Source organism: Lagopus muta, chromosome 6, assembly GCF_023343835.1.
Source record: "Lagopus muta isolate bLagMut1 chromosome 6, bLagMut1 primary, whole genome shotgun sequence".
NCBI lineage: Eukaryota > Metazoa > Chordata > Aves > Galliformes > Phasianidae > Lagopus > Lagopus muta.
In genome coordinates, this window is record NC_064438.1 from 9,566,003 (window position 1) to 9,588,401 (window position 22,399).

The 22,399-nt window shown below is 42.2% G+C and overlaps 1 protein-coding gene across 3 annotated transcripts in view; it reads left to right on the forward strand.

Moving 5' to 3' along the window:
• The first annotated feature begins 23 nt into the window (after positions 1 to 23).
• DENND2B (DENN domain containing 2B) overlaps positions 24 to 22,399 on the forward strand; it is a 153,540-nt gene continuing 131,164 nt past the window's right edge. The window contains exon 1 of one of the 3 annotated variants that reach the window (XM_048947408.1): positions 24 to 692. The gene's annotated coding sequence lies outside the window, so the exon portion shown is untranslated. Of the gene's footprint in view, positions 693 to 14,466; positions 14,486 to 22,399 lie in introns of those variants that run through there. The other 2 variants (XM_048947415.1, XM_048947410.1) reach the window with 2 other exon arrangements.

Below are 22,399 nucleotides of genomic sequence, written 5' to 3' on the forward strand. Positions count from 1 at the left end.
AAACGCGGGGCGCTCGCACCAGGTTTCCTCGTTGTGGTGGGGACGGCGGGTCAGCCGAGTTATCTTCGTTGTGTGCGGCGGCTCGGGGTGCGGGAAGGCTGATCAGCCCAAGGGGACAGTGAGCACGTGCTTAGCGCTGAAGCGATGCTCCCGAACACTGTGCACATTCATCTCTGCGTGCGTGCAGCCCGCCGTGCAGGGCGCGCGTTGGAAGCACGTGGGCTGCCGGGCCCGGCAGGAGTTTTCTTTCTCCCGTCCTTCCCGGAGAGAGCCCGAGCGCTGTCAGTGTCTGAAAGACAAAACCGGCGCTCTCCTCAGGCGAGGCCGTCCCGCGGGCTCCCGGCTCTCCCCTCCTCCCGCTGCCCGCCGTGCCTCCCCTCAGCGCCGCTTCGCTCCGCTGCCTCCCGCCCGCCCGCTTTGGACGCGGCTCGCTGCCGCAGCCCCGCGCCGGGGCTCTTTGTTGGCGGCCGGCCGGCTGCTTCCCATTAATCTCCCGCACTGGCCGTGGCCGTCCCCACTTCCTGCCTTCGCATACTTCTCTCTCCCTCGATCTCAATCCCTTCCCTCCTCCTTCCCTTCCTCCCTGCCCCCTCCCCTTCTTTCCCTCTTCTCGGCTCCTCCAAAAAAGCTACAACAGCCCGTGCTGCGGAGCGAGGATTGCGGGCGTCGGGAGCTTTCCCCTGCGCGCCTCGGTAAGAGCCGGGAGCCGCGCCGCCGGCTCGGACGGGTCCCAGGGAGCCGCGAGCAGGGGAGCGGGGCGGGGGGAGAAGCCGCCGCCCGGCGCCGGGCTCGGCGCGCCGACGGCCGCCCGCCTCCCGTTGCGGGGCGGGCCGGGAACGCGGCGGACCGGCGGGGACTCCGGGAGCAGCCTGAGCTCGGCACCGTCGTGCCCCGGGGCCGGGTCCTCTTACGGCGGTGGGATCGAGCTGACGGAGAGGGCCGGCGAAGCAGCTCTCCGGGTCTGGGGCTCGGGTGTGAGTAGAGAAGGGAAGCCCGATGCTTCTCCCCTAGTGCCGGCTCGCGTCGGCCGTCCGGCTGGCTGTAATGTTTGCACGCTCGTTGAAAAGAGTCAGAGCCACCTGGACTCCATCGGAAGACTTTAGGATCCCAAGGCAGATGCAGCTGAAGAGCTAAGGGAGCTGCTTCAGCAGTTCACTTGGTGGGAAAATGAGATGTAGTGCTCTTGGCTTGCTACCAAACATTTGCTTTACCGAAGAGCAAGGGGTCACTGCAATCAAAGAGTAGTGGCTGCATATGAGAGAGCCTCTTATGTTTACTTCATTTTTATCGCTCCAATGTATTTTCAGTCATAACAGTGAGCCAAATGAAGCCGGATGCATTCTGTAATAGCATGGAATAGGTCCATAGCAATGTTTGTTATCCCCCTTGTTTTAGCGTTGTGCTGACTATGGGTAATAGATTTTCTTTCAGTTCATTGCGTGTAACCAGTCTTTAACTTCAGCCAGATAAAGAGTGTTCCAGTAAGGGCCACCTAGAATGATCAAAACTTGTGGCAAACAAAGAACAAAAGTGTTAGCTGTAGTCTCATTGCTGGTAATGCAGTCAGAGCAGGGTGAACTGAAGTGAGACTGACTTGCCTTCAAGAATCAGTGATGTTTTGTTTATTCATGATTTATACTCAGTAGATGAAAAAATCCATATAGTGAAAGCATAATGGAGTAGAAGCGTCTTATGTTTAAGACCAGATTTGAGAAAATCATGTATGTTTCAGAAATGTCAAAATACAACATTCATGTTCACGATCAGTTTGTACAGGTGGCATAATGCAAGTCTCTTGCCAGTCTGAAGGATGAAGATAAGATTCATACCTTTGGCCATTAATTTCCTTCTTGCTTTAACACCAGTTATTTAAAGGAAAAGCAACACATTGAAGCAATTACGATTACTTTTAGCAAATTACCCAAGAGTATAATATCAAAAGCTTCTTTTGAAACTGCTTGCAGCCTGTGTACTCTTAAGAGTGAGTGGACTGGTGGGAGCTGCAATTCTCCTCTTGAGATGGGACTGGTTCCTCTTGGAGAACAGAGGAGTGTGAGCAGAGCTCCTTGGATGTGTGTGGTGGGGTGAGTGGTGCTGGGCTTCGCTACGGACCAGACGCTGTCAACCTTCCACATTTGTTTCTTGTATGCAGAAATGTGGGAATCCTGCCTGGTTTGGTTTAGAATGTTAAACTTCCAAAGCCAGCTTGCTCAGCATAGTCACTGTGTTTCCTAGTGCTGTGAAGAAGTACCTCCTGACCTTTCTTAGCCTGCATTTTTGTGCTGTCGCTTCCAGGACTTGCTCCAAGGAGCTCAGAACTGACTCTCATGATTTCCCTGTAATCAACTGACTTTTAACATATACTGTAGCACTTTAGAGGAGCATGTGACCCTTCATTATTTGTGACCCTGCAAACCATTGTGTAATCTGTTGACTGTAATGTACCATGCCAGTTTATTCTCTGTTGGGAAGTCTTGCCAAGGACTTGATGGAATAGCACAATTTTATCCAGTTTATTGTTTTCATTGTGTTTCATAAACATCTAAGACCCTCTGGGAAGAATCACTGGGGCGGCTGGGCCTCCTTTTTTTAATTGCTGGTTAAATAAATGTTGCTAGTTTAAAAGAAAAAAAAAAAAGAAAAGAAAGAAGTGGTATGCAGGATTTCAGAATGCCTGGAACTGTTAAACATTCATGTTTAGGAAGCACAACTATTTTTAGTGTAGGGGCATTTAAAGGAATGGTACTTGCCCCTTGTGAAGAGGTCACTGCTAAGTGTGCTGAAGAGCCTGCTTTCAGCTGGTGAGCAAAACCGAGTTTCCCACAGCTCAGTAGAGCTGAAGAACCAGATTTGTGCTTTTCCCACTTAGATAAACAGGGAGGATGGACTTCTTGTTAGTTTACAGTAGTGGGAGTGAGGAGGCTTGGATTCTTACTTTGTACACATATAAAAAGATTCCTTGGTCTTGGGGAAATGCTTAGCTTTCTGCTTCTTTCAACCGATGTCTGTGGTGGAGGTGTGGGACTGAAAGGCTTTCAGAGGAGGTCTGGGAACTGGCAGCTGAGGGTACTGTGTATTAACCCTCAGGATGTGTCACAACCCTCTTGAATGCATTCCTGGCTACCATCTTCACCTACAGCTAAATGAGCTGGGGTTACAAAAAGTACGGATGCTTGAGAACTCGAGTCAATTTGGGATCCTCAGTCAATTCTGAGTATAGGACTGTGGTTGCCACACAAATTACTTTGGATGAGCTCCTCTGCCCGGAAAACAGAAGCACGTGCTTTTGATGGTTTAAGAGAGTGTGGTTTATGTCAAAGTTTCTATGTGTTCTAGACCCTTTGTGTCATGTATAGTGTGTTTTGAGCAACCTAGACAGGGTTAAGTGGTCTCTTCCACGATAGGGTAGTGGACCAAAATCTGCACTGTTCAACTTTCAAAATGTGCCAAATGATAGCTGAGTCAAATCAGGTTTCAGTGCAGACTTCACCGATTTCTTGTTTAACATGGGTTCAATTCAGATTGCAAGTTGTTTGCTTGTTTGTTTCCCCTCCTTTAATGTTGAATGCCATGTGTGTCATTTTGCTCTCTATGAACAACTGCTGCTTTTCAGATTTTTTGGTCTGCAGTTGAGATTTAGTTGGCAGTGCAGATGGAGGCAAGTTTGGGGAACTGAATCCAAATATTTACATTCTTGATTTGGCCTAGTCTTTATACTTGTAAACACTCATGGTCACACTGAACTTTGGTGAGGTTATAAGTGGCTTTGTCAGGCCTTAGGGAGTCATACCCTGCAAGACCTGAAATTTCCCCTTTTAGGAAGCGTTTTGGGTGGATTTTTCAGGTTTATACTTCAGCTGAGAATTAGTGTTTGTCACTCTTGATCTGACTGCAGAATCTTTCCCTGCACCTTGCTTTCTTTTTTCTTCTTTGTTTCCCCCCCCCCCCCCTTTTTTTTTCCCTAGTGAGATTCATCAAGTTCAAAATGTCACAGAAGAGCTGTTGTGCCAGCATAGAAGGTATGGCACAATCTTTGGAAATCCTTGTCTGTTGCACTGCTCCGGAGCTCTGACCCAATGGAGTAGAGCCATAGTGAAGACCCTCTTCCCTCCATGGCTACCATTTTCCTGGTCCTTACTTCTTAGGTGGGCACAAAAAGAGATAGAGGCCTGATTTGAACAATGAGGATGTTTGCTTGTGGAGAACCAGACCTAAGCCCTCTTTTCATTCATGTAGGTTTTGGTGGCCCTGCCTGTGATGGGAGGGGGTTGGAGATTCATGATCCTTGAGGTCCCTTCCAACCCAGGCCATTCTGTGATTCTGTGATAGGCTATAAATATGAACAGCTGTCACTTCACTAGAAATTTCGTAATCACCAACCCTTTAAGTTTTGTTCTGCATTAGCAATTGAACTTTTTGATCCACCTTACCACACACCTGAGAGATAAGGATCAAATGGGCAATGCTTCATGGCCAGCTCATCCTATTGCTTGGGAATGCCTTTCAACTTGGGTTTGAAATTTGAAATGATAGCTTTGTAGTGGAAAGCCTGAGACTATAGATGTGACTGAGTTGCACTGGGTTACTGTAAGAGTTCCTATTCATCAGTCGAGGTTCATAACTTTATATCCTTAGCCAACCTGGTTTTGAAGGAAGTTGCATTAGTTTAATCCACAGTGAATATGTTTAGAGCAATCCTATACCTGGAGCATATGCACAGATCATTAGAACTGTTTAGGTAAATGGATGCTAAATCATATGATCAGTGTTTTTTATACACTCTGCAGTGAGCTTCTAACCTTGAAGATGCATTTGTTAGGGTTGAGGAAAATAGGGTAAGAGGAGATGTTCGTTTTTAACACTACCTTTCTCCATTTTTTTGAAGCCATATCCTTCTGTTGAAAGTATGTCATCCGTAGCAGTGCAGTTGAGATTTCAGGGAGTTTGTGCAAATGGAAAAGTCCCTAAAGACACTGAAAACACAGTGTTTTTTTTTTGTCAGAAATGCACCCTGTGTTCACACACATAGGAACAGGATGTAGCTTTGACTTAAGTGTATCAGTCTCCCAATTTCTCTTTAAAATGAAGCTGTGGAAATGCTTGATGTATGAACATTTAGAGTTAGTGCTGGTGCCAACACAGGAAACCAGGTCTTTGAGCTGAAACATTTAACGTTATTTCCTAACTCCCATGTCATTAAAAACACTCACTGTATAAAGTACTAATACTGTTATTCATTTAATTGTTTTGACAGGGTCATCACACTAAGTTAATGCTTTACATTCCACTCCTCCCCCTGAAAAAAAAAGGGGATTATTTGTCTTTATGCAACATCCAGTCTGAGTTGCAGGGGACAGATGCTAACTGACCAGCGTGATGCCAAGGGCCCTGCTTGGCCTGCTCTAAGGACTGGTGCAGAGACTAAAGTGCTTTAGGAGAGCTCCCCTGGCAGATCTCACAGCCTTTCTTCAGCAAGGAGCAGATGGTTCAGACATGGACTCTTATTGCTGTTCTGAGATGTCCTTCAAGCTGGGAGATAGATCTGCCCCCTGACATTCTTGCTTTCAGCACTGTTACTACTTGGAGGGAGTACAGACAGTTTTTGCATTCAAAAGGTTTGAATGATGCTGATGCTTTGTCCTGATGGAAACTGTTATTGCTCAAGGTCACTGGAAGGGGAAACATATCCGGCCCGATGTCATGTTGCACTCTGAGTGGGCACAGTGTGCTAATGAAAATCTCAATGAGATTATTGACTCAGTGAGTAGGAAAGGGCTTCTCTCATTTGTGCTACAAGATCTCCATGGTCAGAGTTTTCAGTATGCCTCACCTCTTAATCCTCTCAAGGCTCACGAGCTCCCCTTAGCCAGTGTTGTTTAAATGAGCATCAACTAGGAATGCTATTTTGAAGGTATGGCAGATCAGCGGAGTGTAAAAGCTTGCCAAAATCACCTGTGTGGTGGCAGGCTGTGAGCAGTTCCACATCGCTGCTTGTGTTTTGCTGCCTGCTGTATCCCTGCCAAATGGTTAACCTTAGTCTTTGAGCAGAAAATCCCCCATTTCACCCAGACTGTGTAAGAAATGGCTGGCTTGGGAAAGAAGTGAGGTCAGAGCAGGAAAGAAAAGAAGGGGATCAGAAAGAAAAGAGGCCTAAAACAGTCTGAAATACTCCACAGGCTGACAGCAAGTATTACATAACAATTTACAAAATTGTTAAATGGTGTTCTGTACTTGTGGATACAATTCATGCACCATTAGGCTTGAACGTGTGTTCCTCTGTTACTATTGGATGGATGTATCTTTTGCCAGTCTAAAAATCCTGAACTATTGTGATGTTTTAAAAAAATAGTTCATGCAAGCAGTAATTCCATGAATACTTCCATAGTATGTTGTGCTCTGATCTCTGGTTTCATGTTTAATTCGCAGTTACACCAGATTGAAAGGCACTAGCAAGATGGCTGCTCTGGCTTAGTGGGTGGCTGAAGAGAGCCATTACCCTGTTGCTTAGGAAATAAAGGACACTGAGTGATGGTTGAGTGCACAAAAACTGTGCAGGTGCCTGTTCCCTGTTGCATGAAACCAGAGAGTTCTTTTGTTTGTTGCTGTGCATATAAGGAACCACTCATTTAATACTTGGGACAAGTACAAGGCATGCTGCTGTTTCAGCCTTTTGCTGCCTGCCCTGTTGAGACAGAGCATTTCTCTGCTGTGAGTTTTTTTGCCTGCTTAGTAGCTCCTTGCTGTTTGTTTGTTGTAAATAATAGTCTGGCCTGCTTCTTTGGAAACTATCTTTCTGCTTCACTTGCAAGGTCTGGATAGCTTCTCTTGTTGCTCTGCTCTGAGAGAGCTGCTCCAAGTTCTGTTCCTCTATCCCAAGGACAAGTAGAAGTTAAGACTTCACATGGACTGTTTGAATAGGAAGTCTGAGACTGCACCTGGGCTGCCATAGCTGCCCTTAGCTGGTATTGTTTGACAACAACTTGGAAGAAGGACCCTTTGAGGCTTTTGCTGCTATAGTAGCAAAGCAGCCCATAGAATAATTGCTTTTTCTCCCTGGAGACATCCCCAGGTCTGGGAAGCAAAGGGAGATATCATTGCCAGGTGACAGGGCTATCTTATCCAGTGCCACAGTGAGCTGGGGGCTCTGCATCGTTGGACTGTCCTGCTTCTCCTGTGGCCACAAGTTATGTCTTTGCATGCAACTTCAGCTTCATTTAAAGCCTTGTGCTTCAGGGAAGCTTGCCTGCCAACTCCCAGGAAAGCATTTGTCATTTCTTTCTCTTTTACTTTCTTAATGTGTTTCTTATTTTTCCTTCAAGTCCTTGATCCTCCCTCTCTAGTTGTGCTGCCACTGCATCTAGGCTGCGTGTGGCTGTGTGATCTAGATTTTGTGGATCACATTTTGACTTTTTGTTTGAGGTTCATTGGGACCTACAAAGAGGATAAATGGTAACAGGAAGATTCTTCAGTCTGCTATGAACATTGGGCTATCTCGTTCATCCTCAGTGTTCCCTGGAATCAGATGTTTGTGCTGCAAGCCCTCAGTTGGTGACATAGTCCTCTGCTTGATTGGTTCTGATGTTCAGATTTGTATTTACAAGAACACTAAGGGAGATGTCATTGTACTGTACTCTTTAACGCCAGCATCACATAAGATGTAATCAAGATTCAGCTTTAGTTCTGTCTTTCTTTGCTATTGAGTTCTCTCCCACTGAGGCAATTATCTTTGAGTTGAAGGAACTAAAAGAGAAGCTGATGGATGTGGAGTTAAGATGATATTTCCCAAATGAAACAGTGCCAATAACTTTTCAGAGAGAGAGTAACAGTGAAGGGTAAATATTATGAGAAAAAAAAATCAAAAGAAAAAAAAAATTGTTTTTCATCCATCCATTTCCATGAGAGTAGATTGTTCCCTGGCACAGAGACAGGAAGACAGAATATATGGGTGAGGGGAAATGACTGTCTCATCTTTTCAGTTAGGTGTATCACTGTATATTGTGGTATATCTGCCAACAGAAATAGTGAAGAGGACGGTACCTAGCATCAAAGCATAGCATATAAGATAGAGAGGACTCTTTGTCTCTTTCTTTTTTTTTTTTTAGATCAATATTTCAATCCCTTGTCTTTTTTTTTTTTTTACTGCAATTTTTGGCATACAAGGGTCTACTAAGAACTACTTTGGGTAGGCTGAGATGTGATGGAAGAAAGAATCTGGCCTGTTCTTAAATTTTGAGAGGTGATAGGGGCTTTTGCCCCCTAAAAGTGAATCTGAGCTTTCAAGTATGATGCATAAACACAATAATTAAATTCAGTGGCATATTCATGTGAGAATTTAAAATACGTGATGAATTTCAAGGAGCCTACACATTAATGAGCCTATAGATAATGAATAAAACAGCAGGAATCCAGTCCTGGATAGTTTAATGCTTTGTCTTGGACCAAAATTTCCTTTTCCCTTTCCCTTATGCTATGCAGCAGAACAGGTTGGCAAACAAATCTTTTTGTCCAGCCCAGATAAACATGTAGTCACAAGGTTAGCTGGGGTGGAGACCACACAAAGCAGTGTGATGTGGACTAGGTGAATTATCCCAGCATCTAGGCACTATCTACTCAACCCTTGATTGCCTGGCACATTATTTTTTTGCTATAACTTTTCATTGAGACCAGGCCTTTCCTCCCAGTCCCCTTCCTCTTTGTTAGCTGAAAGGTAAAAGGCAAGAATGTGTCCGTTGTTTTGAAGGAAATTTTTTATAGAAGCTTAGCATGACACTAAATGCCAGTATGACGCTTTTCTTTTTTATCCAAGACTCGTTGACATACATAGGATGGACATATTTTTAATACACAAGAAAGGGACTTACCTCCACAACTTCTAAAATCTGGATGCACACACCCAACGCTCAGCACTAATGAGGATGTGTTATTTTAATCTCTAGGATTTAGCATGTGGGTTTTAATTGGAGTTATAGGACTTCTGAAGCAAATGAAGATTAGTGGTTTCTGGTGTAGGACAAATGACTTACAAACAACAGCAAAACAACAATCGGAAGCTGAGTTCAGACACATTTGAAGTGGCAAAAAGATGATGAGATGGCACGTTTCATTCACACAATGCATGCATCTTTTAAAGATGTAATGTAGCATCTTTACTTGTAAATCTTAAAGCACCTAACAGCGTTAATGAATAGAAGATTCCAACTAACTCTGGTGGGAAAGGACAAATGCAGATGAGAAAGTTCAGGAAAGTAATCCTGGAAACTGATAAAACCTTTTAATTTTAATTGCAATTTAAGGAAATATACTGTGAGGTGAATTATTTTCTTTCATCATGAACTGTAAGTACCTACCCAGAATAGTTCCTTTTAGCCTGCGATAGAGCCTGCCCTTCACTGCTTGAAAATACATGGATGCTTGTTTTCAGCCAGAAAGTAATGTGACTTGATTTCAAGATTTGTATGGTTAGGTGGTAAGATTAACATAATAGTTTACACTCTTAATATTTCTAAGTATTTCTTATCTACTAAATCTCAAATATATAATAACGGGCTAAATTATATATAGAAATATATTAATAGTCCATTTTTTTCTTCAATGTGTGAGTTCTTCTGTATCTTTTTATGTTTGATATTTTGAGACTTAATCGTAGCCATTCTCTCTGGTAAAAAATCAGCAGTTGTTTTGTATCTGCTACTCTCACCTCCATTTATAAAATTATGCCAAGAAGTAAAGATGCACTTGTAGATGTCCGCATGCAGCCCAGGTTTACCTTCTACGTATCTTTATTATTATTCAAAAGATAATGTGTCCAAGCAGCATTTTCTGTACTAAATTAGGTGTAAGCTCCTTTTTATTGGTGTAAATAAAGGTTAACTTTAATGCACAAGTTAACATGCAGGTGTTTCGGTTATCCCAATAATTCATTCTGACCAGGGAGTTGGGAGATAAAGATTCCATCTTCACACTCTCCTATCTTTAATTATGAATTCTCATCTCTCTGCGAAGCCTTAACTGGGCTGGATTCAAACAGATGAAAAAATGCTTGGGCTTTTTGCATAACCCTGCTGAGATTTTCTAAGTCACTGATGAGAGTTATATGTTCATTTTCCATTAAAGTCAGCTTGAACCAGATACAGAAGTCCTCAGAGTGGCTTGGGCTTGATTAACAATAAAATATCCATTTGATTTTCTTAAAGAGAACTCAGGATCTTCACTTTAGGAATATGATCAAGCATTGCAAGCAAAACTCAGCAATATCGGTGTTTTCCTTTCAGTGTTAGTTACCCATTTATACATACCTGTGTATGCCTACTAAAAGAGAAAAATACCTCTTTCTTAAAACAATTTTACTCCTAAATATCTGCTTTCCTTTTGTTCTCATACTCATTCAGAAAAGAACATCTTTATTCTGTAATGTCAGTGTTACACTCTTATCTCTTTGATTTTTATCCACTCTGGGAATAACCACCCGTCCTTCCTCAGAAGAGAATCTTGATTCTGTCTTCTTTTCCAGATGCATCTACTATCAAGTGCAATGTCTATAGAAAGATATAAACCCTGGTAAAGAGATACTAACTTGTGACTCTTGTGTTCTATGACCCGCGTTGTTACTGGCTCACTGGAGAGACTTAGCGAGTCAATTACCTGTAACCTCAGGATGTTTGTGATTTTGAAGAGATAATTGATGTCTCTCCACATATTCCTGGGATCTGCACATGAAAGGAGCAAAAGTTCCTAAATGCTCATAGTAAGCTACCTTCTCTGAGATGTACCTTTTCAGTCTATTGCATTTCTTTCCTGACCTGAAAAAGGTGTGGTGGCCTGAAATAGTACTCTGAAGGCTGATGGCAGTTCTACTGTGAAGCTGCAGTCAGCAGAAGATTGAGCCTGAGGACTGCATGTGACTCAGGGAGCTCTGAACTTAGGAAGGCAGTACCTCATGTTTGGTCAGCGCTGACACCTCTAGCCAAGCGAAGAAAAGGTGTTGACATTGGAAAGAGCTGCAACCACGTGGCTCTGCCAAACATGAGGTGAAACCTTAAAGGAAAGGAATGGCAACAACATATGACCCAGCAAAGAGTACTGACAACTACTCCCTCAGAGTTTCTGGACCCTCCAATTCGCCTTCAATTCACTGACTGCCAGCTTGGCACTGTTGTTAGAGGCTCAAAGCCCATGGGCTTTATAGGCCTGTTAAAGCAACACTACACAAGGGCACTGTTACATTATTTTTGTGATGCAGCAGAAGTTCTGACTTTTTCTCACCATGTTTCTTATTGCCTAGTAATTGTAGCTTCTATCAGGTTACGCTTTAATTTAAAGAAAAGAGTACAAATATGTTTATAGTTAATCACGCTGTGTGAGTACCTTATTTCACTTCTATAATAAATGTGTAACAAATCTGTTTGGCAGCTTCCTAATAGGAAACGGTGCATTGGTCTCACATGCCCGTTTACTGTGCTCTCAAGGTTTCAGGTTAAATTAGGTTTTAGATAACAGTTTCTCTGGAAGAACCTTTCAAATTATGTTATTTCTTTCTCACTCCCTTGGATTCTGTTAGCTTTTCACATATGCCTCCTGCTTGACTTTCTGGAGTGATGTTAGTGCCCTTGAGGAAAGCTTTTTACATATGCCTCCTGCTTGACTTTCTGGAGTGATGTTAGTGCCCTTGAGGAAATCTAGCCACAACATTTGCAAAATCCACTTTTTTATAGTGTAAATGGGTTTCACTTGGGTCAAATATTTTTACCCATGTGGATGAAATACAGACAGAATAAGAAAAATGAGTAGGTAGCGGGAGCCTTATTTACATCCTCAGCCATGCTTTCATTTCTGCAATGGCACTTCTATTTAGGGTCAGTAGCATAGCATGTGAGCTGCCTCTTTGTTGTGAAGGGGATGTGGGTTGGCAAAGTAAGCTGCTGGTTTTCTCCCCCAGTAATTTTTCTGGGCCTTTTCTGCCTTCTTGTAGGCGCTTCTACACAGCCTATCATGCAAACGTTTTATTGTGCTTCTTTCAGCATCATACTAGATTTGTTGCTACTCTGGAAGTTCTCCTTTCTGTGTTAGCTGATGGTAGGCGATGGTTTAACCAAGAGGCCAGGCCTGGTGGCATTTCTTAATTCAAATGGAGGAAGAAGGTATACTAGAGGGAGAGAGAACTTTGAAAGAGGTCTCAACTTGTGAGTTGTGAGACTGAATGGGAATGGTTTTAGTGCACCACTTGTTTTCCTCAGAGCTGTTCTCTGACCTGGGGCAATTGCTCCTGAAAAGTCTCCTTAGTTTGGACAGTTTGTGACCTGCCCCTACCCCTACAGCTGCTCCACCCTCAGGTGGTTTGTGCATGCCTTTACACCAAGCCAAATGCCAACTGCATATTTGGGACCAAAATCCCATCTATAATCCTGAAAATGTGACTTGCACTTATTTTTTATAGGGTTTGTTGTTTAAAATAGGAGAAATAGAAGTTTGAACCTTGAGCTCTATGAGTATTTGCATTATTTCAGCAAAATGCAAGTGCCTGCAAAGAGCATGATATTGAGTTTTTTAGACAAGGATAATGAAGAAGTGGGGACGGAAAAAACCACCACAGCAAGACAGTGAAAATGAAGTTAAATCTTCTGAGGGTCTCTGTCAACTATTTGGAAATCTGATCCACTGATAGTTTTCTATGCTTTGTTCAACAGTAACACCAAGTGAATTGAAAAACAGAGACGAACGTGCATTCTTGCACGGTTGCTACTTCAAAGATTGGGGTTGATATATTCCTCTTTAAGGCTGAGTGATGCCCGCTTGCTGTTCAGCTGAGAGTGCAGTCCTAAGTACCCGTACTGATTTGGGTTTCTGCTCCATTTGTGCTGCAGGCTGTTCCTGGGGAAACGGGGAGTGTGGTCTTGGATGGAATTTGTGAATGACCACCTACAGTGCTCTTCCTTACCATCAGGTTGAACCTCTGTCTTTTTTGCTGTATTGTTTGTAAGACTGATAAAGGAAAGCACCCTTCTCACAAATTTTCTTACTTTGCTGTATATAAAAGAGCTAGAAAATTCCAGCATCGGAATGTTTTAACTTAAAAATATGAAACGGTGTGAAATCTGGCTTTGAGTTAGGACTGGTGGGTTTGGCAAAGCAAAAGGTGTGATGTGAAACTAGTTTTTGTAAGGTCCTCTAAGACTTTCTGGCTAAACAGTTTTTCATGTGCTAAAAAGCACTGCGATAGGCTCCCTATGTGGGTAGGAGACCTCACAAGGGCATGTTCAGTTCTGTGTTTCAGTGTATGGCATATGTACCCTAAATTAAGAAGATATCTATCAGTTGTCCAAGAAGCAGCTAAAGGTGTAGCCCTGTTGGAGACCATGGTTTGCAGACAACATAGATTAGTGACTGAATACATGTGCCTTTCTGCATGTGGAGTTAGTGCATTTCTTAGATTTAAGCAATAGTTCTTGCAACTCTGAGCTTAAGAAAATGTAATAGTGATTGCCCTGCAATGTTAAACGTCATCTAAAGACAATGTGATCTCAGGCCACCAATGCTACTAAGCAATTGTGAACAGTACAGATTAAGTTAGCTCATAAATTAAACCAAAAAAAGCTTCCTTTCCATCCTTATCAGCCTGTATAGGGACTTGTTGGACACAACTCTTTTGACTTATACTGGAAGATTACCAAATTTGGAAACATGGGATATTTCTGTCCAATTTGGCATTGAGCACAGGGTACTATTTAAATTCTGGTTTGGTTAACTACACTTTTGCCTCCACAAATTTCCCCTCTTGCTCTAAATGGCTACAATAATATTTTTTTCCCCTACTTCCTCTGTACTTGTGTGGCTTTTTAATGTTAAATGGATATTTTTCTTTGCTCCGGAGACAGCTGTATTTCAAGCAGTAGATGAAGCAATTTGTGTCACAGCCCACTTTTCACTATTTGTTTTTCAAAGGTGTTGCAAGGCCCTTAGTTATTAATTGTAAAGACTTTGAAATATGAAGAATATCATATGACAGCAGTGGTCAAGTCAATGAAAGCTTTAGATGTTTCGTGTGTGTTCTGAAGTCTTCAGATTGTTATAGTACAAGCAGTAACTCATAGTTTCACTACAGTGCTTTTTATCGCTCCGAAGTGCTTTACAAAGCTGATCAGAGCCATCGAAACTTTGTGGAATTAAGTTTATGCCAGAAAAGTTTCTGAAGTGATTGAAGCAGTAGAGAGGCCTAAATGAAGGAGAAACAAACTCAGCAACTGCTTTTTCTATGGATATATCGTTACCCTTATTGTGTAGTGGAAATGCTAAGTAATGGCTTGAAGCAGTGATGGAGCACCTGGTGGGAAAGCAGGGCCATCCCAAGGGAGCTCAGATGTTTGCAATGCAGTTGAGTGACTGGAAGGGGTGGAGCCAGGATGCAACCCTTCCAGATGTCATTTAAGGGTTGGCAATGGAGGGAAGGGTGTCTCTCTGGAGATCCCTGTGTACTTAAGGCCTTCTGCAGGTAAGCAGCTCTCTGTTTCTGCACCCATGGCTGTTGTGTTTGAGCAAATCCTCACTTGCTGCAGCCAAGGACCTTGCTGCTCTGCTGTCATTGTTGCACTTTCCATTGCATTAAATTGTTTAACGTGAAGTTTTTTGTTTCATCCAAGCATCGGTTAAAAGCAAAGAATGAAGCTCTGAGTATTGTCTTGTCCTTTACTTTAGTTACTTTTTTAGTAACTTTAGTTACTATCTTCATTTTGTAGATTTAAAAAGTCAAAGCAGAAGGAAATCAAATAACTTGTATGAGTGAAGTTAGTTGCCTACGCCAAAGATGAAGCTAGATTTCTGAGTCTCTACCAGAGCTAACTCTGTGATACTTTTACTGTACTTTAATAAGGTCTTTGCTTTTCTACTTTTGCATAAGCACTATTATTTTCTTTCAGAAATTAAACTTGCAATTCTAAGCAAAGCCTGTAGGTAAATAGTAGCGAAATTTTCTAGCTCGAAGAAAAGGGAGAATAAGATAAAGGATAGACCTAACTGTTACTGTGTAAATGAGAACAAAGCTTTAACCATTTCACTGCTGATGTACTGCAAAAGTTGGGCTTTCTAGGATTATAATAGGAGTTGAGGAGCAGAGGTCTAACTATGATAAGTTTCTTCAGATTATTAAAAAACAAAAAACAAAAAACAGAACAAACAACAGATTCCTGCTATTTCTAAACTAATGTAAGAGTAGTATTTGCTGTGACACTACAGAATCATAGTCATGAAAATATTAAGATATACCTGTAGCTGGGTGGATTTCCTTTTGAAGTTTTTGAAAGGAACTGATCCAACCAAGAAATGTTGTGCTGCTCCATTTTCTTCTTTTAGGTCATTCCAAAAGATGATACTTTGCATCGCTTTGCTGTTTGTTAAAGGGAAAGAAGTTACTGCCTTCAAGTTAAAAAAAAACAAAAACAAAAAAAACCCTTCCTCTAACAAATAGCAGAGCTCCAATGCTCCATTTATTGTCTTGACATTTTGTTTTATTGTTCCAGTTTGCAGAGCAGTCTCCAGAGGTTTGTGAAGTATGCATGAGTAAGAGGGAGAAATGCGCTCCTATTTTATTTCAGGAACTTTGGGGATTTTAGCTTGGAAACAGGCCTGGCTATATCTAGACCTATCACCCTGCCCATTAGTGGCACTGGAAGGAGTCTAGATGACATGGCAAACCACATCATCGTCTGCTTTTCCTTGCATTTTGCTGCTGTGCCATGCTGTTTGCTAGCCAAGTCCATGGTCTCTATGGAAGTATTTTCCAATGGCTGACTTTTATTACCTTTATACATACTCCAGCATTGCCTACATGTACCAATTAGTATTTGGTGCCTGATTTCTTGGTCATTTTACACACATTAATAGTGCGTGGGGGGAAGAAATAACAAAAGTACCTTTTCCTTTGGAAAAAGCCAGCTGTAAAAACTGAACAAGTGGGGGAGAAATACATGTTAACCCTCATTCATGCACAGTATGCTAGAAGGTGGTCAAAAATACAACCCCCTAAGCAATTCTCAAAGGTCATGGAGTGATGGGACTTGAACATCATGGTATTGATCTTGGAAAAATTATATATGGGAATCCTCAACACACATGGGAGACAACATTTTTTGTATCCCAGAATATAAACAAAATGCTAACTTCAATAGTTTTGTAGCATGGAATGTCTTTTTTTTTTTTTTTTTCTCCATAGCTTTACATAATTCAGTGCTTCCCCTTCATTTCCTCATGCCTGAAGAATGCAGACAAATAGCTGAAAAAGGTTTGTCTTTAGTGCTTTTAGGTCATTAAGGTTCTTGGCCAAAAAAAATCCCTGACCTTCTTGGTCAGAGGAAACCACATTAACAGCAATAGTTTTAAGGAGTTTATAGCTAGCGTGTCTCAGCTGCTGTGTGTGAGGTCTATGGGCATAGAGCAAAACCTGCTTCAGCTTTTTTTTTTTTTTTTTAAATAGTTCTCATCCTTGTGCCCAGTGCAAACATTTATGTTTCATTTTGTGGAAGGATGATATGTGCAGAAGATGCAAAAATGCGTTCTTCCTGCATCTGTGTTTTCATCTCCAGGCCTGCCATTCTAAATGCTGATGAAAATGTAGAATGAAAGTTGTTCCCTGCTATGATTACTCTACAAAATTGGCCAAACTGAGGAGAGAATCGTGAAAGGAAAATACTGGGTGACATGAAGATTCATGGTAATCCAGTAATCCAGCTGCAAATGTTATCACCATGACAAATGAATATCTTTAAAGGAGTAATTCAAAGAAAGATAATGAACTATTTTTGAAACAAAAAAAAAAAATATCAAGGGCAAGAGGCAAATCCATACATGCTTGCAGGGGAAATGTATAAAGCAGATGAGCAATTTTACTAACTTTGGTATATGGCAAAGACAGTACTGTGTAGAATGGGTCCCCAAAACTTGACGTCAGCAAAATGACCAGAAGAAAGATGAGAAGAATTTGAAGTGATTCTATTATTCAGAGTTGTAGTGATAGGTAGAATACTGCTGGTGTCGTTGTCTGAAGTGTGACTGTGAAAGGCTGTTGGGGTCTGTTTTATAGAGCGGGAAGAAGAGCATTACAAATGTCATTAGTGAAATTGAATCTGCTAGCTGATACTACAAGCACAAGCCAGAGGAGCTGGTAGCAAATCTATGGCATATAAAGGACATACTTCATTGTTCAGAACTAAGGAGAAAGGAAAAAATAACAAACAAAAAAAGAGAGAAAAGGCTTAGGGCTTGTGCACTTCCAGCACCCAAGTGATTTTTCCACGTGCAGCTGTGTTATTCTGACTGAAGCTGGAAATAACTGTACAGTGAGCTATATTTATTTTGTTCAAATTTTATCTTGGTGGGTATTTTGTAGTTGCTCTCCAGCAGCTGAAATACCTGTTATGTAGTTGTCTCTGAGAAAATGTAGTGACGTTGAGCAGGTCTTTGAGAGTTTTTTGGGAGCTTGCCTATCAGAATCCTGGCAATGGGAGGTCTGTTGGCCTTTCCAACTGAAGAAATTCCACTCCTGGAAGGAGCTGGCCATTATTCCTTGAGTGGAGTTGGCTCTGAACTGATTGCATTGGAAGTTTTTACCTTTCAAATTTCAGTGCAAACTACTTTCAGCAACTTCATAGAATGGCTTGGGTTAGAAGGGACCTTAAAATTCATCCAATTTCAGTTCCCCTGCCATGGGCTTGCCAACCACTAGATGAGGCTGCCCAGGCATGCATCCAGTGTGGCCTCCAAGAAGGGGTCATCCACAGCTTCTTTGGGAGTCTAATGGCATCCCTGTGTTCTTCCCAGGCTACACATGGTGCGATGACTTGGATGAATGGCATTTCACCCTTGTGGGCTTGAAATACTTTCATTTTTTCTATTGGGAAGCAATCAGCACAGCTTTTGGCTATGCAGGTAATGCCTCCAGCAAAACTGCTCTGAATTGGAGCTGTCCTGTGGCTTTGCAGCACAAACTAACCTGTTAGAGATGTAACTTGAGAGAGAATGTGTTTAGCAGACACTGGGAATTCTGTCAGGGATGTATCAGAGAGCACCTGAAAAGCTAATACTTCAGTAAGAATTAGCATCGAGAGCAAAATCCCAAGATCCTGAGTTACAGCCAGCAAATCAGAATATCTGCAGGAAGCAATAGAGAATACTGTGGAATATTCTGAAGTGCAGCAGGCTGCTTTCAGCGTTGCTGAGTATTATTACATGCTCCCAAATCACAAGTTGTTTGAGAAGAAATTGGCATGTAAGAGTATGCCTTATCTCGCAGTCTTATAGATGCAGTTGGTCTCTGCTTCTGTGTTTGTATTTTTTGTCATCTTTCTTTTTGCTTTTGGCTTCACTCTCTTCTGAAGAACACTTTTGTCTTCACATCCTCCCATTTCAGTTGTTTCAAGCGCTTGCTCTAGGCATGGTGTTTTTTAATACAGTGACTTACTGATTATTTTATTTAATTATTATTATTTTTAAATTAAGGGAGTACCTGAATCTTGCTGCTCCAATGGAGAAGCTCATAGCAAAGCACTTGATTTTGTTTCAGTATGGAAGCTGAACCATGCATGAATTGAATGTATGAAGAAAACGAGCAGAATACTCAAAGATGTCTTAAATCTTAATCGATGTGCCGCTCGCATCTGTTATTTGAGAGTAGAGTGCTTTACCCTCTCTGGTAAAGAACCCATGTGTAGGAAGTTGATCTTTCTCAGATGGTTAGTACCTGATTAGTTTCAGATATACACTATCTCCTTGCATTTGTATTTGTTGTTCCTAGTCCCAACATTTCCTGTGTTGTAAACCTTGTGAGAAAGTTTACTTGTGTGTGACAGGCCCTGGCTAATTTCTCTATGCCCAGAAATCTGAAGATTTAAACTTCTGGATTCCAATCCAAATCACCTACATTCCCATATGGCGTGTGTTCTTTGCTGAGCATTGCTTTTCTTTATTATGCTTTAGACTTTTTGAATGTGTTAAGTATTATGTACAAGTATTTGAAGGTCAGAATGCCTTTGGGGAAACTGAGTTTAGGTTTTTGAAGGAAACAGGTAGTGTCAAACCTGATCAGTGTAGACAGAATTTGGAACCTGAAGGCTTCTTCATCAAGAAAACATACACGATCTCTCTTCTTCCTTGCAACGTATTTCATAAAATGTTGTAGAAAAATGTCCTTTATTATTTACAAGCAAAATATTTCAGCAATGAACAAAATGTTGGAAGCAATACAACTTGCTCCACTATTCTTCTCCATTTTAACATCCATGGAAATATCTAGTTCATCTATTCTCCATCTCCACTAGACATTGGTGGCACTGTTATTTTCTAGAAAATCTCTGATTTCTGGAATTTGAAACAATGCTGTGAGTTATTTAGAAAACAAAGGGCTGTGTATAAGCTATCATCTCTCCCGAAACAGACTGATTTTTCTCTAGAAACAGTATCTTGGTTTTCTGATATCTCATATAGTATATGCCAACTATATCATAGAATCATAGTTGGCCTTCTGGGCTTCAAGCACACACTGCCGGTTCACGTCCAGCTTCTCATCCACCAGGACCCCAAAGTCCTTCTCTGCAGGGCTGCTCTCAAAGTTCCCCCAGTGTTTGTATGAATACCTGGGATTGTCCCAACCCATGTGCAGCACTCTGCACTTGGCCTTATTGAACCTCATTAGGTTTTCATGTGCTCGCTTCTCCAGCCTGTCCAGGTCCCATCCTTCCAAGGTATCAACTGCACCCCTCAGCTTGGTGTCATCCACAAACTTGCTGAGGGTTCACTCGATGCCATCATCTATGTCACTGATGAAGATGTTCAAAAGCACCGGTCCCAAGACCGACCCCTGAGGAACACCAACCTCCATCCTGACACAGAGCCATTGATCACAACCCTTTGGCTGCGTCCATCCAGCCAATTCCTAATCCATCAAACAGTCCATCCTTCAAATCCACACCTCTCCAATTTAAAGGAAGGATGTGGTGAAGGACCATGTCAAAGACTTTGCAGAAGTCCAGGTAGATGACATTCACCGCCCTTACCCCATCCACCCAAGCTGTCACTCCATCATAGAAGGCCATCAGATTCCTCAGGCATGATCTGCCATTGGTGAAACCATGTTGGCTGTCTCAAATCACCTCCTTGTCTCATCTGTGCCTTAACATGGCTTCTAGGAGGATCTGCTCCATGTTCTTTCCAGGCACAGAGGTGAGGCTTACTGACTGGTAGTTCCCTGGATCTTTCTTTCTCCCTTTCTTAAAAATGGGAGTAACATTTCTGTTTTTCCAGTCACCAGAGGCTTCACCAGACAGCCATTATTTTTCAGATATGATGGAAAGCGACTCAGCAACCACATCAGCCATCTCTTTCAGAACCCTAGGATGGGTATTATCTGGCCCCATGGATTTATGCACGTTTAGTTAGTTAGTTAGTCCTTAGTTTCATGAGGAGGACTCGGACTTGTTTCACTGTTACAGTGGGACAGAAACCACTCTCCACACCGTCACCTAGAGGCCCATGGTCCCGCAGGCACAGGAAGCCTGACCACCTGTGAAGACTGAGGCAAAGCACTCACTGATTACCTTAGCTTTTTCTATGTCTGAGGAAGCCAGTTCCCCATTACCTTTATACATCTGACTGTGAGTTTTATACCATTTTGAGAAACTGTATTTGGAAGTTGAATGCTTGATTTCAGTTTACTATATGTCTCGCTTCTGGCTTGCAGTCTGGCTATATATATGTCTGGCTTCTGGCTTGTGCATCCATGTGTTAATCTGCAGAGTCTGCAATAACTTCTGAAACTTCATACAATGCGCCTGATTATTGGTGTCTCTCTTTAGCTGAACGCAACTCCCAGAATTTCAATCTCTAGCTAAGAAGAGAAAAGAAAGAAAAAATGTATTTTTCTCCTGTTTGAAAAGATGGTTTATAAGAATGAAGAGTGAATTTCCAAAAAACAAAATAGAACATTTTCAAAACCGGACTCCAGTTTTGGCTGATATTTCTGGCTTTTGCCTCAGCAGGCAGAGTAACGTGAGGCTGAAGTGCTGCCAAGGATTGCTGTGCATGCATGTCCCTGCTGTGGGGAGGTTACATGCTTGCCCTTCACCACTGGTGCCCCAGATGCTGGCAACCCCAGGAGAGTCCTTTTGGGCCATCAGTGCCAATGCTTGGGAGGTGAACGTATCCCTTACGAACTACACAGCACATACCATTTTAAACCTGTGGTTCTGCCTGTTGGAAAGCTGTTCCAATTCTTTGCTGGTATATGGGTTAGAAATATTCTAATTTCCAATCTAGGATTTACTCACAACTAGTTTCTGTCTAAATTGCTCTTGAGTCAATCAGGAGGAAATGAACACCGAGTGCAGTGAGTGAGATCTGCCTTGCCAGCATGTGGAAAAAGCTGGCTGAGCAGTTTATTCTCCTAGTCTTGCAATATTAGCCTGGTGGACTCTACGTTTGAATAGAAATATTCAGTGTGGTTCTGGTGCTCTTTAAATGGAAGAATATGAGTCTGGTGAAGCCAATAGAAAAGCCCATGCTTGTTTTCAGTGGTCTTGAGAACTAAGTTATAACGTTTTCAGAGAGCTGGAGCCAGATGCGTCTCCCACCCACAGTTTGGGCAATGAACATGTGTGCACAAGGCTGTTGTAATTATGAGAGAATTCAAAGGGAGCTGTACATCCAACGAGAAATAATCACAGGCTGAGCTGTGCCTCAACAGTGTACTTTCACACAGCCACCATCTGTAGCTTGGGGCCTCTCCAGAGAAGGGAACATCAGATACACCCTTCTCTCTCAGGATTATGAGATGTACACAGATGTTCCCTGGGGACTGGGATGAAGCCACTGCATTTGGGGGTTTTGTGTATTTATTTTGTAAGTGTTCTGATCAGACTGTTTAGGTCAAGAGCATACAGCAGCTTGTTTGCTTGCAGTTTGATCTGGAAGAAAGGCTTTTGGTAGCGTGTGCTTTTTGCAATTGAGGGACATTGTTAGGGAATGAAATATAGATAGCACGTGAAAATTTAGTTGGAAACTTATTGCAGGAATGGCTATAAAGTGGGTTATAAGTAGAACTACTGAAAAGAAACACTGTTCCCCAACACAGTAGCCTAGCAAGGGAAGACTGATGTGTAGATGAATGTGCTGATATTTGCTCTGAAATGGTAACAGAAAATTTTGGTAGTGTGAAACCTCATGTACTAAGTTGGTGGGACCCTTCTAAATTATTGATATTCATCTCCAGGAATGATGGGAAGAGGAGTGGAAGTTGGGGTAAGTAGGTTGTGGTGTCTGCAGAATGTGTCATATCCTGAATGCCCATCTTCCCCTGGGAGACTACAGCTGCGTCATGCTCTCAGGATGGTGTCAGTAGCCTGCAAGAAGTCATTGCCAGCTT